This window comes from Pteropus medius, unplaced genomic scaffold (assembly GCF_902729225.1).
Source record: "Pteropus medius unplaced genomic scaffold, Ma_sr-lr_union100, whole genome shotgun sequence".
NCBI classification, from domain to species: Eukaryota; Metazoa; Chordata; class Mammalia; order Chiroptera; family Pteropodidae; genus Pteropus; species Pteropus medius.
In genome coordinates, this window is record NW_024340849.1 from 9075647 (window position 1) to 9094995 (window position 19349).

Here is a 19349-nt window from a genome sequence, read left to right on the forward strand (position 1 = left end):
TTCCAACATGCATAAAATATATGTCCTCAGATTAATCATACAACTTTTTTCTGAGCCTCGGTTTTTTTCAACTATAAAACAGGGATAATTGTATCATACTCATAAATTGTTATGAGGTTTAAGTAAACACCCTAAATTGTAAGTAAACATCACTGCCTCCATGTGTGCAGTCAAATGCCAATTTCGCCCTAGATAAGTCAGCTGCATAGCAAGGAGTCTCGCTCAAGGAGCACATCAGAATTGCTTGGGAGCTGCTAACGAAGACAGTTCCCAAGCTCTACCCCCAGAAATTCTCGTGTAATGGATCCGGGGTGGGGCCCAGGCATCAGTATTTCTAAAATGCTCCAGGGCAATTAAACAGCAACCAGGCTGAGAATCACGGGATGGGCCTATCCTCCAATGGCCATCTAGGAAATCAGTTTCCAGGGAAGCATCGGGGTTGATTATAAAATGAGGATTCCAGGGCGGAGCCCCACCCTGTCAGAATTTCTGGGAGGAGCCCCAAAATCTCCACTTTTAACAACTTCCCCAGATCAGTAGAACATATACTAAAAATCAAGACCAGGAGTGGGGCGGGGTGTAAACAATGCTTCCTAAATCCAGTTGTAAAGACTTCTCTGAGGCCCACCTCCAGAAAAGATGATTTTTTTTTACTATCTCTTCAAATGTCTCAGGTTTGTGGGTCACTCATCTAGACTTCCACCTCGTCTATCATTCAGGTATGAAAGCCCAAATGTGTGATAGATGATGCAAAATCTGTAGATAAGATGAAGACATTCCTATACCAACTTAATTATCACGTTTGGTATGAGAGATTATGAAGGGGACACAGCTGTCTATTCAATTGGGAAGAAATGCAAGTTAATAACAGGTTGGGATCCCTCTCCTCCCCTCTCCTCTTTTGAATTTCTCCCTCCTCTTCAGCTCAAGGAGAGAAAAGACATAAAAATAACGTATTCACTAATACATCATTAGAATTACACATACGTGTCTATGTACATATATACACACAATTCCACACATATATATGTATACACATACACATATAGTCACTGAATTTATTTTAAAATATTTTTTCAGTGAATTGATCAGTGAATCGATCCTGCAGTGAATTAATCGGATTTTCACAAGTTGACCAGGAAGGAGCCTCTGTTCTGCTCCTGGAAATGCCCTGTTCCTTGAATAAACTTTTTTTTTTTCTTGCTTTTGCGCTCTTTCCACCAGTGCACCTGGACCATTTCATTTTCCCCTCCCTCCACCAGTGATCTAATACCAACGACTCTTATTAGATGAGGCAAGTCCTTTTAGTTGCAAATGATAGAAAAGCCAACTTGCCTAAATGAAAAGGGGACAGTATAGGCCCATCTAACCAAGGGACGGGCCAGGCAGGAATGGACCAAGATTCAGAATCTTTTCTCATGCCTCTCATCTCTGCTCCTCTCTGTCTATTGGCATCGTATCCTGCTGCAGGAGGCTTTCCCCAGGCAAAGGGGACACAGGCCCCAGAAACTTCAACCACACCAAATAACATGCCGTCACCAGAGAAAACAGAGGTCTTTCTTCCTTTTCCACTCAGAAAACCCTCAGGGAAGTGTCCTAGCTGTCCTGGGCACAAGGCCGTCTCCAGACCAACTACCATCATCCCAGTCTGCTATCAACAGACTGTATTCTTACAGATTCTTGATTTTAAGTTGTTCCTTTCAGAGACCTCAGAGTAGTTTTCATTTTAATAATTAAGTAATAATTAACTTAATATTAGTAATAAGTCAAATCTCTCCATTGATTTTGACTTCACTAATTTGAAATGTATTCTCATGCATACTTAGTACTGCATATTTCTAAGATTGATATTTATTTAAAAGTTCAAAATAATTTGGATTTTTATGTGCTATATTAATATATGATATAGGACTAAAAAAATTATACCTTTCATTTAGCTGACTAATAACCATAGATATTTTTGTTTGTTCTATATAATATTTTAAAATAATAAAGTATGTTTCAAGTATTCCACAGTTACGAATTCCAAAAAGAAAATTTCAGATTTTTCCTAATAATCCTAAACCGTTCTCAAGCATTCAGGATCTGCTCCTCCCTTTTTCCACGCCTTCCTTCCTCTCTCTCACCGCCCCCTCGATAGCTCCCATGAAAGGTCGAGGGGAACTCGCTCATTACCTCATGAGACAAGGTATGTGGCTTCAGGCTGCAAATGTGATTGGGCACAGATCCCAGTAGGGTTTGTTCCAACAGAGGATCGCCCCAACAGGCCCCTACGAGACAGTCACCAGATTCTCGTTTCTAGAAATGAACCTATTTCTGTTACACATTCGAAAAGAACATTTCATCAAAATGTAGGGCAAGCCCTGCCTTCACTGAATCTTGGCTCAACACAACGAACTAACTTTGAGGAAGGGCAGGGAAGGAATTTGGGGGAACAGTTAAAAAAAAAAAACAGGTTCACGTTCCAGATCCTCAGTCACCTCAGAAATAGGTTCCTGGAAATGAAACCGGGAGGATTGAATGCTGGGTACACCCATTCATCACACTCACTCTGCCGTGGGGATACGTTTTTATGTGGTGATAAGAAATAACACATATCTGTATGCATTTGCAGAGACATATTTACATCCGAAGGAACTAGAAGCAGAGCAAAGAGTTTCCCGGGGGACTCGTTTTTCTAACTTCCCGTCGGCCTCAGTGATGGCCCCCAGGTGTTTACTGCCAAAGAGTGACATCATCGTGGCCTCATTCAGATAGCACAGTTTTGAAGAGACACTCAGCCTGACATGCTGAGCATGTGGGTGGGGAGGGGCGGTGATATTTCTTTAAGATACCACATGCTTTTAATTTATTGCGTTTTCAAATGTCTAGGCATTTACTCAAGGTTAAAAAAAAGAGGCAAGTTTTAATGGTCAAGAAATAAGCAATCTTATTTCCAATCGCTACACTCCTTAAATCAACCACATGAAAAAAGCGATGTGAGTTTGTTTAGAAACATGGCTCCTAGAATGTAGGTTTGGTTCTGTCTTCTCCAAATTCCTCCACCCCTGCTCCCACGACGCTTCTCCTGACTCCGTTCCCCCCCAATTCCAATACCCCCATCACTAGTCCTTGGTGCAAACCTCTGATCCTATTTCTTCTGGGCTCGCTTCTCTGTCCTGATCAGCTCCTAGCTCCCAGAGTCCCATCCCCCCATCCACCACCCTCCATGGAGCCACTGTAGATCCCTGTTCTCCTGTAAACACAGAGGGATATCTTGTGAAATGTGACTCACCTCCCATATGTATCTTTCATTTACACTCTCAGGCCCTCCCGCCATCCCCAGCATGGCCAAATTAGTGAACCGAGATGGCGAAAACAGTAAGGAAAAAGAGCAGAACCAGTCCCCGAGGCCAAATTCCCGCCCTTGTCACTTGGGATGGAGGAGGAGGACGGCTGGGAAAGGAAGCAAGGAGGGAACGTTCAGTGTGGGAGCCACACGCTCTGCCCACCCCTTGGCAAGGCTGGGTGGAGGAAGAGCACACGCTAAAGCCTCCTGGTAAGTTTCCCAATCTGAGAACAGGCAGGGCCTGAGCCTCTGGTGCCAGGGGAGGCCCAAGGAGACAGCGCGCCCCACAGAGAGGGTCTCCCTGGAGTCACCAGGCTGTGGAAACCCCATAGAGCAAATGGCGGTCTGAGAGTGTGCAGACATGGGAGGGCATCGGAACGTGCCACGGCCACCCCCTGCCAGGGGACTAATGGGATGAAAACCATCACATCCTAATATCTAACTTGGGGGAAGGAATAATGTCCAGAATGATAATCCTGAATATGACTGAGCCGGTTCTGAATGTGACAACATTTTCAATTCGTAATGCCCTCTCCAGATTACTGAAGGTAGCAGAATTGACTTATGAGTAGTCAGACTATTTTCTTTTCTCTATATTAGAACTCAATTCAGTTGTCAAAAGGGTTCTACTTTTATGTCTAACTTTTGAAAATTCATCACATTAAGGTCATAATTTGCCTTATATCATCCAACATGTCCTTGGATGCCTCTTCTATCTCCATCCATTAAATTGCTTGGAATTTGACTTTTCCCCACCGACACTTTTCTAATCTTCTCTAGTGGAAGGTGAGTTTCCTCCAGTTTTTCTCAAGGGAAGCCTTCTATGACTCCTGGTTTCTCCTATTCTAAACATTCCCACAGCACGTTCTCATCAGAGCATTTGCTGTACTTATACTTACTCATGACTATCTATTTTACTATTGATTTACTATTTATTATTTTTTTTTATTGTGATTATCTTACCAACTAGACTATAAGATCCATCTCTTTTTGGCTGTACCCTTCCCCAGGGTCCAGCCTGGTGCCTGTCCTATACTAGGTGTTCAATAGAATCCGGCAGACACTCTACTTACAAACTTGCAACTCACAAATCTTCACAGATATACACGAGCTCTCCAGAAGGCAAGAGAGCATCACATCTAATCGTCAACAATATTATGGTCTAATCTTCACTGCAGACACAGTTAATTTATATCCGAAGTAAATGGGTGGCCTTTCTTGGAACACAGCCCATTCCACACTGTCTCAAAGGGTCACTACTTGAGGTACACTTCTGCAAAGATGCCCCATCTCCATCTTTGGGCTTCTTGCCTATTCTTCAAGGCCCAATTGAAAACTTTCCAAAATTCAATATCTTATTCAGGAGAAAACTAAGTTCCACTTGGGCTGGTTCAATGAGGATACCCACTTTAAATGACCTTGACAATTTACTTGTTGCTTTCCCAATTATGGGCACACTTGGAGACAGAATTGACCAATACAGGGTTGGGAAAATGAGAGGTACCTCATAAATGAACTCTTAGGAGGGCGGGTGGGATTCTGGTTAAGGTATGGTAACAGGTACAGGGAAATAGAAGTCCCTTGTCCAATGAATTCTTGTGGGGTGGTTTTAATTGCCACTGGCATTTCATATCCTTCTTAAAGCAAGAACTACAAACTGCCACTTGACTGGTTTAATTATGGATTTCTCAAAAACTGTCTGGAATGTATCGTACACCCAAGATGCAGTGGAGAAAGGCACCGGCCATATCTTTGAAAATTCCCAGGCAAGTGATGAAACAAATGAGCAAGTGATTAAATCTAACGTGAGACCAGTGACAGGATGGAGCCGTGCCTGGGGCAAGCCGAGAGCAGACACCCACCTGAGCAGGGGCGGAAACTCTCAGAGAGCACAGAGAATTGAGAGTGGGAAAGGTGAGCCTCCATGGCCGATGGAAAAGGAAAGAGCTAAAGCCCCATCTTCTAGAGTGACTAAAGCTGAAAAATCTAGAAGTAGAAACATACACAGGCTCTTGGGAAGAATTGGAGGCAAATTCTAAAATGACCAGTTCAAAAAAGGAAAAAGAGGGGGCGAGGTCTTTGGGAAATGGAAAAATGGAAGAAAAGGGAGGGCAGATGCTTTCCATTAAAAAAATATATATATGTATATGTAATACTTTTGGGTATCGCTGACAAAATCAAGATTAAAAATGAAGACAAAATCATTCACTGAAACCTTATTTTGAAAGCTGCATAGAATCCATCATATGGAGATGTCATATTGTTAAGAAATCATCCATTGTTGGCTAAGTTTTTCTCTAATAAAATAAGGCCACACTGAGCAGCTCCACCCACGGATCTTGATCTGCATCCCTGATTACCTCCTGAGGGTAGATTTTCATTCCACGGCAGAAGGCAGTGGACTCTGTCAGAAAAGTCATGCCTTTCCTCCATGACCCATGACTCCCTTTATTTAGATCCCCCAAAAAATACCCTTGAGGACAAAGACTTTCATGATCAATAATAAATTTAATTAGTTTAATTATATATTTATTTTAATGAGGTAATTATATGTGTTCGTTCATTAGTTTAATTTTATGTATGCATCTTATGTTTAACTAGCCCTCCCAGCCTCAGACCCCACAAGAAGGGAAAAGGAAAGCCAGCCAAGAGTGTGACCACCACTCTCAAGGTGTACAGCTGAGGGCTGCAGCCATGGTGAGAGCTGACAGGCACCTGCCGGAATTGGGTGGAGAGACGAAGAGCCATTATCGACTGTAGCACAGGAACCTGGCACCCAAAGCTGCACTTGTGTTGATTTTCCTGCTGCCATCTTATAAGTGTAACTCAGGTCCAGAGGTCTAAGTGTTTGAAAGCTCTGGGTGCATAACATCAAACCCCTTTCTCTGTACAGAGTTATGCTTCACCAACAGGGATATAAAAAAATAAATAAATAAACCCATGAACCTCTGGGCTCCTGCAAGCCAATTTATCAACATTTAATGGTCCTTTTCTAAATGGACTTTAGACCATAGTGAGACACTACCCTGAACTATGAATCGTAAATTATGAAACAGCCAATGTCACATCCCTCATGTTCGTGTCCTCGCTGTTGGCTTTTTCTCTAGTTCCAAGCTAATTAACTACCACTTTACCGTGCGGCCACCCAGTGCCAGAAATATGGCTGCTCTGGATTGGGAGGTGCTGCAAGTGGCAGGTACTCCCTGGATTTTCAAGACTGGGTGCAAGAAAAGAATGTAAAATATCTCATTAATAGTTTTCATATTGATTTACATGCTGAAGTGATAATACGTTGGATATTTGGGGTTAAATAAAAAAAGTACTTAAAATTAATTTTTCTTCTTTCGTTTTCATGAGGCCATTAGGAAATTTGAAATTACATATGTGGCTTACACTCGTGCCTTGCGTTATTTTTTTTATCGAACAGTATTATTCGCAGAAGGGCGTTTTTCTATAAAGAACTTTATTTCAGAGAGCTGTAGGCCAAGATTTACTTCACAGGCTGGTTTCTTAATCGGTGCCTTTTCTTGTTTCTGCCTGCAGGCTACCACTTCTGACAATTTTCAAGGTGGGGTACAACAACAGGTTAATCGCTTACTCTTGAATCCCTGTGATGCAGTTGTGTTGGTAAAAAAATAAAAAACAAAAAAACAAAAACCTGTAGTTTCTATGATTAACCGGTAGAGAGAGCCCTCACCACACTTAAGATTGAAAAATAATTCACAGGGTGGACTAGAAATTCTTTGTAACAGATTATTAATTAACAAATTGATTGAACTAAGAAAATTAATTGATTCATATTGAGTGGAAGAATTTCTTTAAAACTGGCAGGCGGGTCTGATGTTGGGAAACTTTCACTAGCCAAAAAGTATTTGAAAGGAGCAACAATATTTGAACTTTTTCTCTTTTATTTTCCTAAAATTCTTTGAATTAAAAATTTAAACTTCGCTTGAATTGACTTTTTGGGTTTCTGATACTAAAGAGTAAAATTTTTAAATTTCCTACTTTATTTATTATGGAGCTTTATACTTTGTCATTTGTATAAAATATTTACTACAAAAGGATGACTTGGTAATCAATATTTAATGTCCTGTCATAATGTTCTTTGTGGCAGTCCCTCTTCTGAAGCTTATTGTCCCCAGGGTCTGTTGCTCCTTAGAACCTTCTGGTAATATTTGGATAGTAAATTAGTTTAATTTGATATTGCCATTACTGAGTCTCTGCTAGCAAACAAGAAAAATTGACTTTGTCTAATTTAAACAAAAGAAGGGGAATTAGTTGAAAGGATATGAGGACAATAACAGAACCGAAAGGAAGGCCAGAGAATCAAAACCAGGAATTAAAGAACCAAAGGAAAGCAGAAACCCTCCGCTCCGCACCTGTCTATACGCAAGCCACACCCTCGCACGGGGCCACGCCCTGCCCTGCCCTGCCCTGCCAGGTAGGTCGCGGTGTCTGACCACGCCCTCCTCAAACTGTGGGCCACTTGCTCAGGATTCAAAAGCTCGGAGAAGCACACCCAGACTGAGGCTGTGAGTTTAATTCAGTGAGTTCGGGCTCTGTGCACGAGGAGGCTGCCTCCCCACCCCCACCTCAGCCACCACACGGAGGATCCTACCTCCCCTCTACACCTGGGCAATCTGGGCGTTGTGTCTGAACAAAAATAGATCCGTTCAAGTCATAGCTGCCGGCACCTGCGAACGCGAGCGTGTTTGGACACAGGCTCTTTGTGATGGGATCAAAGCAGGAGGAGGTCTGCAAGAAAATAAAGTCTAACTGTACTTGGTGATGAACGTCAGTTACATACACTATGGTGGTGGTCGTTTCGCAATATGTACAAATATCGAATCATTGTGCAGCACACCTGAAACCAATGTGGCCATTATCTCTCAGTGAAAAAGAAAATGAAGATGAGATCGCACTGGGTTTGGGGGGGCCCTAAATCCACGATGGCTGGTGTCGTTATAACAAAAGGGAAATTCGGGCGCAGAGCCTCGGACACAAGGACACGATGTGACAACAGAGGCAGAGACTGGAGTGATTCATCTACAAACCACAGAAGGCCCAGGATTACAGGCCACACCTGGAAAGTCGGAAAGTCAAGGAAGAACCCTAGGGAATCTGACGGGATGTGGCCAACACCTTGACTGGGGGTGTCCAGCCTCCAGGAGGGTGAGAGAATACATTTCTGTTGTTCGAAGCCACCAATGTGTAGCACTTTGTTACAGCAGCCCTGGGGCCCTGAAATACGGGGGGTCCCCTAAATAAGAAAGGGTGGTTTCGGAGCCGGCCCACCAAAACGCCCAGACGTAATCTTCTGCTTTCTGTGCTTACACATGTGACAAAATTTCGTTAAAATTATTTTTTAAAGTCTTTCAGTCCATCACAAATATTTCAGCATTAACAAGGAGCTAGGAAGTCTACAGATCTACTACATTTGGATTTATTTATATAAATATATGGATTCATTTGTGAATAAATTCTTATATAAAAGTAATAAACTGTAGAGATAGGTATGACCACATCCAGCCAGTCATATAGAAAGAGAGCAGGAGAGGTGGTACCTCACATTTATCGAGGGGCTGTTCCCCCCAGTAACACGGGTTCCATCTTAACTGTCACACTAACCCTTGATATTGGCAGTAACTGGACTTTACAGTGGACATGTGGCCTAGCCGAGCTCATGCATCCAGTACATAACAGCCACTTTTCTTCCCTGTGTTAGGCTAGAGGCTGTAAGGAATGTCTGTAGTGAGCTCAGCTTATGAACTGGTTGAGAAATGAGAACCTTCTGTGAAACTTCCCTGGAGAAGAATCTGCAGGAGCCACGTGGTCGGCGCCATGCTGACCGCGGGCCTGGCCCTCGCCTCTCTTCTCCGACCAAGAAGAGCCAGCTCAGGAGTCTGTTCCTCTTAGCAGCCAGCCCGGCCCGGCCCGGCCCAGCCCAGCCCAGCCCAGCCCAGAGCAACCTCTTCTCCCAGCAGCACTGGCTGCCTGGAGCACTCAGCTCACACCTGTCTCTCAGGACCGTCCACTGCTCATCTCTCAATATAGGAATGGATTATAAACTCTTTGAGAACAGGGATCGTGCCTCAGACAGGGAGTTGCCGGCAAAAGTGTCAAAGCTGGAAATTCTACAAGTCAACATTCACTTGTGAGCACCGACAAGGAGTCCTAGGTCCCAGAACAGTGAGTAGGATAAAATAATGAAGGCACAGTTGATGGCGAGATCAAGCATTATTGTGCAAAAAGTAAAGGGTTTCTAATTTTGCACCTTACGGTGGTCACTGTTGGTGCAAACAAGAGGAAAGGAAGTGGCTGAGGTTGGCAGAAACCTGCGTGCTGGTCTGTGTCTGCCGGAGACAAAGAGGAAGCATCTGACAGCATCCAGATGTAGCGAAAATGCAGAAGCACGGAGCGGTGGGGACGCGACGTGCCAGGGATGGTGGCGAAAAACAGGAGCTTGAAAAGAGCGACCGAGGAAAATGCCATGCGGGGTAAGATGCTTCATCTTCCCCGCGCTGCAGCCCTTCAGTTACCTGTGGAAACCATGGGCATTCGCTGTCTGAACTAACACTGAGATTAGAATAAAAGACATTACGAAGGTGACATCCAACATCTTTGTAAAGTAATGGACGCACGCTGGAGTCCATGAGTAAGTTTTTCTAAAATTTTGAAGTGATCGCCATCTACGTTACAAGATAGCGTGATTCTGTGTCCGCCACGGTGATGCCTTAGAAACTGTAGATTGTTATGAAGTCTCTTTTATTTTCCCATAGGGATAATGTGACACCTTGGCATCAAGTCGTTCGCGAAGGTTAAAATTAAAAAAACGCTACCGTTTATCGAATGTCCACGAAGGGCCAGACATCGTAGTTCACCATCTCTCATCTTTGCTGTAACTCTGTAAAGTAAGAATTATTAGTCCCCTTCTAAAGATAAGAAAACTAAGTTTCAGAGCAGTTAAGTGCCTATCCTCGGGTCTCATTTCAACATCTCTAATGTTTTCTGCTATACCACAGTGCCTTGACAATCTGGCATAAAAACAGAGGTGAAACTCTAAGCATCTACAGTAACTCCAAGTAGTATAACTATGCTCTTCTGCACAGGATAAGTTTAAAGCAGCAAGAGATATTAGAAATGATCTAGCTCATCCTCTTCCCTACAAGCAAACTAAAGACAAGAGCAGCTAATGATCTTCTAAGGTCAAAAGCAAGGCAGCTGTGTAGCGGAGTCTAGAACTGGGGTCTTCTGATTAAATCATGTCATGTTTTCTCTAAACCCCTCTCTTAACTCTCTAAGAAAGGCCACGAAGCTGTTGAGTGAGCGAGTCAGAATTAGAACCTAGGACCTCAAGGCTCCAAGCCCAGAGAGCTCTTTCCACCAAACTAGAATGAGCAGCAGAGAGAGCACAGCAAAATTACGTCACTGCTGGCTCTTCTGAAATATATTTGTGCTGTAATACCCATGAGTTAGACAATCAATGAACAATGCTGGCCTTTTTCGTTTGGGAAATTTAGAATGAGCTTGGAGGGTTAGATGCCTTTCACGTAATAGTCAACTCAATTTAGATTTGTTAGTTGACATATTGTCGACATGGGTCAATTACACGATACTTTACACTCCAGGGGCTTTGAAGAGAGCCAACTTCTAAGTGAGTTATGTCTTCATCTCTCTCCAAGGTATATATTTCACCTGAGCTAAATCTATCCCTGAGGGGCTTTTATAATATCCCTTTTCTGGAATTTCTCCCTGGCACAATAAAACCGCTTTCTTTAGGGGTAGTCCTCGCCTTGATAGGGGTAGTAAACTTTCTTTTAAGAGGGAACTTGAATCTTTTGCTTCTACAAATTCTCACCATTTGGAAAACAGGCCCTAAAACATGAAGGATGACAGCTGAACATTTCAGTCTTTTCACTTTATCTGTAATTTCCCCAAGCATGATATCTTTTACTATAGTGTTTTAACAACCTGTGACTGACTACTCGATTATAATGATACATGGAAAGCACTTGTCATTAACAGTACAATTTTCTACCTTCTCCATATGATTTTTATAGACCCAAGTTGCCTCTTTACAAAATTTATTACAAAATTGCTTTTCAGACTGCTACTAGTTGTCATTCACGTGTTACTGAGTGTCTCTTACATGATAAGTGTTTGACCCGATGCTTTATTTCACTGGCTGAGGTACGCCAAGGAATTCTCCAAGTGGACCAGGGGTGAAGGATGGAATTTTCCAATGAAAAACACAGCTATTTTGCAACTTCAAAAATATCATTGGCCAGGAGCTGCCCTTGGGAGTAGTTTGTCTGGCACAAACTCGCCTATTTTCCCAGCATGACCTTAGGATATAATTCGGTAATGAGATCATTTGGCAACCTTGAATTTTAATACAGTGAAATTAAATCATTGAATTGGCTGTGGTTTTTAACCTATCTTTACTCTTCCAAAGTGGAATTTGACCAAGATTATGAATACACACTTGAGCCTTCAAGACTTCCATTTTATAATTATAATTTAAGTAACATGAAAGGACAATTCTCCTCAGGAGCACAGAACGTCTTTATATGAACACATGTAAATTCCTTCACTGTATTGAAAGTTTCCTCTCTGGGCACAATGAAGCCCCAACCTTTCCCGCAGCCAATATCCCTCACCACTGGTTTTAGCTCAGAAGGCACATGTTGTATTTTTCATTCATTTCGACCATGAAGACTGCTTACTGTTTGTAACTGCTTGATGTTTCCAGCTACGTTAAAAGTTCTTGGGAGAAGGGGCCATGTTTGACTTCTCATTTGGATACATTTAAACCTCAGTTCCAGGGGCTGCATAACTAACAGGAGCTCCATCAGCACCGGTGGATCGAGTGACTGGGAAGCAATCCAGGCTTCAGAGACCATCACAATAAAGCGAGCAGTAAGCTTGCTGGTGGAGGATCTTGCCTTCAATTTGTAAAAAACACGACATCTGTGAAATGTGACAAAACAAGGTATGCTTGTATTGATTGGTTCAAGGATAGCTGTGTCACCAATTTTATTGTCTCTTTTTAGAGTTTCAGTGTTTACATCTATTCACACATGTCAATAAGAGTTCCATCCCACATGTTTTGATTCCCAAGTCCAACACAATTACAAATAGAACAGGAATATTTAAATCTCTTATCTACTTAATGGCAACTACCAATAGAACATTTTTCAGGTTGGACAATTTTTGGTTTTTCATCTCTCCATTGAAACATATCATTTTCAAATCTGTTTTTAAATATTAAATAGAGAAACTGATAAATCAAAAGAAGAAAGTTCCAGCTGGTATTCAGTCTTAAGGTGGTTAGGCTGACCTTCTATTCGGGGCTCCTGGGTCCTGTCCACGCAGAGTCTTACCCTCATCTGTTACTCAGAAATTTGCCATTAAATGTATAGCTAGTCATTAAATCATGTGTTCTACACAAAGCCACAAACAATTAATTTTTTTCTGACGCAATGATATCTTTTTGAAAACGTTTGCAGGTGTAAATCTACGCACTTTGAAGAAGGAAGAAAGGAAGAGGGAAACAAAGCTTAAGGTCTCGACAAAGGTTTGCCTGAAGTTGGCACTAATGAGTTTCTAAAAGCATAAAGAGAGCATCACACTATTATCAGAAGGAACAGACATCATGTTTGAGCCCTCTGTGGGGCAACACGTAATTGCTATCCTTGTGTGTATTCATTTTATTCTTCTTCAATCTCGTTGTTAAGTTGACTTAATTTAGCAATCAAATGGGACAATGAACAACTAATTAAGACTGTAATTTCTGGGAAAATGTTCACTGAGATAATAAAATGCAAAATTCCTTTGCTAATATAGACAGTCATTAGCTTGATGAAGGCATTGTTGCTATTTGGGTGCTGGGGGCTGTTCTGAGATTAAACCTCAATTTTCCTAAATTCTTCTTCCGAAACCAGGCCATGAGAAGTAAAAGGTGGATTTTTGGACTAAAAATGATTCCACCCCAACACTCTCAGCCCAGATCTCTGTGCTGACTCAGTGGTAGCAATCTTGGGATGTTTTGCCTGCTCAAAAGACAACACAAATATCAGACTAAGTGAAATAAATCAGATGGAAAAAGTTAAGAACCATATGATTTCAGCAAATGAACAAGAGAAGCAAACAAACAAAAGCTTATGGACACAGACAACAGCAGGGTGGTTACCAGAGGGAAAAGGGGGAGGGGGGTGTAGATAAGGGTAAAGGGGATAAAACATATGGTGACAGATCTGACTTTGGGGAGTGAACACAAAATGCAATATACAGATGATATACTATAGAATTGTGCACTTGAAACCTATATAATTTTATTAACCAATGTTGCCCCGATAAATTTAATAAAATTGTTTTAAAAAGACAACACAAATGAGTCATTGCGAAGATCTCGGTGGATGATAAGAGCTTCTAGGTCCAAATCCATTTTGCTGCTAGAACATGTACTGGCCAGCATATTTCGAAGGTACAGAGAGGTGGTTCCTCTTTCTAAACCAAACTTGGACAAAGGATTGGAACAGAGTTCAACACAAATACAGAACTACAATTTTTGAAAAGTATCTTATTGTGGAGAATTTCAAGCACACGGAAAAATAGAGAGATTGGTTCAACGAACACCCCAAGTCGTCAACTCATAGCCACCCTTGTTTTATCTATAACACACTCACATATATGCAGTCCCAACCTACACACCGCTACACTGTCTCATTATGAAGCAAGTCATTTCATCTGTAAATATAGATCTAAGATTATAAAATGCTATTTTCCTATTGTTTAGGCAAAGAACAACAGATTCATATTAATTGAACTGAGGTCCTCAAAATAGGGAGAAAACTGAAACAATAAAAAATAGCTCATGCCTGGTAGTCTCTGAGAGGGAAAAAAGGGAGCCTTGAGAAGAGATCCAGTATTTTCCACCTTCCTTCAACAAGTGAAGCACTATCAGCCACAATGGCTGGAGAACAATCTAGCACAAAAGAAAAGGAGACATTCTCGAAGAAAAACTTCTAGGAAAAGACCTGGATTGAGCAGGATTGGGGAAAGGAGTTAGAAATCGACTCTTGTAGGGCATTATTCGTGTTCCTGGTATTCACCATCTGGGGGGCAATGGGATTAGGCTGCACACTTCCAGAGGGCAGGCACTTCATCTTTTCTTCTGTGCTTATAACAATCATCATTATAACTTTGCCCAAAGTTAATCAACAGAGAAGAATGGCTGCTTCAGGCCACACGCCCTCCAAGACATGGCTGACTGATGGGTTGACGGGCTGGTCCCCAAACCTACTTAGCAGTCCGAAGTCAGGCTAAGCTGTCTCTCTCTCTATCTATCTCTCTCTTTCTCTCTCTCTCCGGCTTCATATGAATAAATGAATAGCAATAGCAATAGCAATAGCAACAGGCTGGGCCTCAAGGATCACTGAGACTGTTCAGAAAGGTGAGCTGCCTCAGATGGAGAACGGGCTTCCTGCCTGAGTCACTTCCTTCACACAAGCAGTGCTGTCAGCGTGTTGCCGTCCTCACTCAGGCTTCTGTTCCAGGTCAGGGAGGGAGCTGGTGATTCACAGAGAAGAGACCTGACTTCTAGGTGGACATGAGTGGCTGGCATGTGAGGGCTTGGATAGTATACATTTTCTTTAAGACTGTCTGGAAGAGATGGATTCGGTCCTGGATGGGCTGGATGTGAGGCCCTGCTGCAGCGGAATTCACAAATGTCACCTACCAGCCCACCGACCTCCCTAATCTCTGAAGCCCTGGGTAACGAGCAGGGGGACTTCACTTTGACAAACGAACCCTGACCGGTTAAGCACAGACTCCATGTGTGTATGTGGGGAGTGAGGGAACAGGCGCGGAATCTTACAAAAATGATGAAGATGAAGTCTCGGTGATTTTACAGTCGAGAGAGGATGAACACTGTGCAGGTGAGGTTAACAATTTTTGAGTGTCTGCTATGCTCCAGGCACTGTATTAGGCACTTAGCAGGCATCATCTAAGGATAATTCAAGGTCCAAAGTGCTACGAGTTCAGAGAGGTTTTGAAGATTTCTTGAGGAACTGACACTGGAAGAGGCACTTGAAGAATGCTTTTAGCAGGTCGAACTGGTGAAAGCGATTAAGACAGAAGATGTATTAAATCAAAACCCAAGGAGAGGCTGTGCTTCGGGAATGGGCAATATGCCATTTGGCTCATATCCTGTCTTTTGAAATGTAACATCATTGCAGTAGCCTCCTACTTCATCTTCCTGCCTCCTCTCTCTCCCTGGTCTATTCTAAAAAAAAAAAAACCTGAGAGCCAACTTCCTAAAACCAATGGCTGACCAAATCAAGACTCTACTTTCTTCCAACAGGAAAAAAGATAGGAAGTGGGCAAGGGAGGGGGAAACCTTTTGGTGAATTCTTACTCTCTACAGAACAAAGTCCAAACTCTCTGTTTTCAAAGTCTTGGGCAGTGCCCACTGGGACATTGTTAGCTTTCTCTCCTGCCCCTCCTCCCCCACAGCTCTCCACAGTCCAGCCATCCCTCGAACAGGTCACGTATTCTACTCTTCCGTGCCTTTATTCGTGTTCTTCCTCCTGCCTGAAATGGCATAGCTTCTGTTAAAATCAGTTTAAGATTTTAGATTCAGTTTAACTGACACCTTCCTTAAGAAACTCCTACCACAACCCATTCCAAATTAAGCGTTCTCTCTTCTGTGGCCCTATGGTGCAACCTGGCCCTGTTCTAGCATTTGGCACTGTCTGTCTTCTGATATTGAACTTGGAGTCAGATGACTTCAGTTCAAACTCCAGCTCTGCCACTTCGGAGCTGCACGGATTGGGGAACTTCTCTCTCTCTGAGCCTTAGTTTCCTCACTTATAAAAATGGGATACTTAAGATTTATTTTCCAGAATTAAGAAATAAGCTAATGTATGTGAAAGTACTTTCTAAACTACTGTGTATGTAACATTTTTACATTTACATTTTTAATCATGTAAAAGGTAAAAAGCTTCTATTTCACAGAAATGTAAACTCCTAAAAGAACAGGAATTTTTAAACAAAACCTCTTTATTTTAAAATAGTATTTACGAAAGAGTTGCAAAGATATATAGAGAAATGTCATATACTCTTCTCCTACTGTTAATATCTTAAATAACCCTGGTGTTTTTTAATCAAAACGAATAAATTAATAGCAGTATAATACTATTAGCTAAAATACAGACTTTATTTGGATTTTTAACACTTTTTCCATTAACGTCTTTTTTTCATCCCAGGATCCAACCCAGAATCCCATATTGCACTTCATCGTCACGTCTCTTTAGCCTCCTGCAACTTGTGACAGTTTCTCAGTCTTTCCTTGTCTTTCACGTTTTGACGTTTTTGAAGAGCACTGGTGAGGTATTTTGTAGAATTAAAAAAAAAAAACCGCTCAATTTTTGTTTTTCTCAAGATTAAACTGAGGTTATTGATTTTGGAAAATACCACAGATGAAACCCTTTTTATTGCATATTAGCAGGTACACAATATCAGTATGACTTATTATTGGGGATAAAAGGGGGATTTTTGACTGTTTGGTTCATGTTCAGCATCTAAAACGGTTTGGTACGTGGTGGTACTTAATTATCTCAGTGAATTCTCTTTTTACTAGTATGTGTCTGCGTCTCCCATTAATCGTAAACTCGTAAACGGCAGAGGTCATATCTTATTCATCGTCGTAGTTTCCTACTGCCTAGTAGACTTGGGTTTAGTGGATGGGTGTTCAGTGAGTGAATGTTTTTGGATTGAATTGAAAGGTAAATTGGAGTCTGGTTGTTATCTCCAGGCAAAATCAAAGTTATTTGATAGTCATTGTTTTAGGCAGCTTGTTTTAGGCAACTTGTTTTAGGCAGCTCAGATAAACAGTTTAATATTTATTAAATGTAGATTACACACTAACGCTCTACAGTGTTTTATCAGTTACTGTAAGGAGAGCAAGGAGTGGACGGAGCACTGGCAGATGCAGGCAGAGAGGGCTTTGAGCTTTGAGCCTGGATGGAGGTTTAGTGATATCATTCTGAGAAGGAGAGAAGAAAAAAGTTTAATGGTAGAAGACAATTAAATTTGCTTCAAAAAACTGGGAAAACCAGGTGAGTTTCGGGACTCTCTGAGTGGTAGCTGTACATGCTGGACAGAGGACAGGATAGGCCTAGAGATCTAAATTTGAAGGCACTTCTATTCTACTGTTATCTGAAGTCCAGAAAGAGGATAAGGTGAGCAGAGATGGAGTAGTGAGGGAGAAGAGGATGTCAGACTTGAGGAAATTCTGCACATTGAGGAGTAAGAAGGGAGACAGGAAGGAGATAAAGAATATAGGACACTATACATGTGATATTTCTTTAACTGGCTAGTTGACAATACCAAATACATAAGGGGAGAGAAGCACTTTAATTATTTAAGAGATGATAGATGATCGGAAAGAATTAGGAAGCGAGTGGGAAATGAAATGATGGAGCAATTAAGCATCTCCTGGCTTTCCTCTGAGACGCTTATGTGGGGAAGGAACAAACTTTCCTCTACCCTCCAGGTTCTTCTGGTTGGTCTAATAATAAAATAGACATGAGGCAGATTAGCAAGAGAAAATAATCAAATTTAACACATACATATGTATGGGAACTCTGTATACCTAAGATCAGAGACCTTGCATGCATGAGTAATTTGGAGACAGAAAGGGAACATGTGTCCGTAAGACATTCTGACCTAGGGGTGAGATCAGGTGCTTTGGAGGCTTCAGTGATCCATTGCAGATGACGAGAAAAGCAGATGCTTAGCAAATGGAAGACTATCCTGCTCTATAAATAGGTTAAAAGAGGTTACCTCTGATACTTACTAAGTATGGGCAAGGCCCCTAATTCAAATTCGCCTAAGTAGTTAACGGAGGGGCGAAATTTTCTCTTGAGCCTGCAGCTGAAGTTGCCTTTAGCTTAAAATAATCTGCATACGACTGAGGTACACCTTGAAGTGACTTATTCTGAATCCCCCACACTTAACTGTGAAAGGAAGAAGAAAAAGGATTATGACTACAAACAATAAAAGGCTGAGGAAAGTTCTTATTTTAGTTCTGCTACTAATCTCTCACACACACGCCATCTCGTATAAAGCCCTTAACCTCTCAAACCGTCCCCCTTTCTTAATACAACTGTTATAAATAGAATCTGATCTACCAGTGTCACAAGACTTGTGTTCAGGCGTCTGCATCCTCACCAAACTATAAGCTCCTCGAGGGCAATGGCCATTCACATCTTGTGTTAATATTCTCAAGACCTAGAGGATATTATGCTGAGTGAAATAAGTCAGACAAAAATAAATATAATATGCTTTCACTTATATGCAGAATCTAAGGAGCAAAATAAAGAAACTAAATGAAAACAGACTCAAAGATACAGAGAACAAACTGGTGATTGCCAAAGGGGAATTTTGGAGGGGGCGGCGAATGAAAAAGGTTAAGGGATGAAGCAGTACAAATCAGTAGTTACAAAACAGTCGTGGAAATTTAAGAGTATAGCCAATGTTATTATAATTGTGTGTAGCGCCAGACGGTTGCTAAAGTAAAGCGGGGGTCACTTCCTGGGTTGGCTAAACGACTATAACGTTTTTAAGTTAAAAAATATATATATTCTCAAGGCCTTGTAGACCCATGACAATAACCATTTGAAAAAAATGCTTGTTGGATGAAGTGTAAAGTGTGAGCAGTAACAAGTGCTACCACGTACTGATACCTTAATGTTCACCCGTCACCGTGCTATGCGCCTTACCCAGCACCACTAGTATTCTTCACAACCCTGACGTCTACAATCACCCGCCTTCTAGATGAGAAAACAGTAAGCCAGGCACAGTAACAAATCCAAAGTCCACACCCCACACCCCATGGGTCTTGGAGATGGGATGACCTTTTTCAACTCAAAAAGCTTTAGAGCGACAGAGCATGCGCCATGACGTAGGCGAGCATGAGCCAGCGCCAATAATAACTCATCTTAAAGTATAAGAGAAA

General features: G+C 41.8%; 1 long non-coding RNA gene across 1 annotated transcript; it reads right to left on the bottom strand.

Moving 5' to 3' along the window:
* Positions 1–16441: 16441 nt before the first annotated feature.
* LOC120584361 (uncharacterized) lies at positions 16442–19219 on the bottom strand. The gene is made up of 3 exons (XR_005648012.1): positions 19114–19219; positions 18189–18348; positions 16442–16712 (listed from the first exon to the last, which is right to left on the bottom strand). It is a non-coding gene; the product is annotated as an uncharacterized LOC120584361 (long non-coding RNA).
* Between the last annotated feature and the right edge of the window lie 130 nt (positions 19220–19349).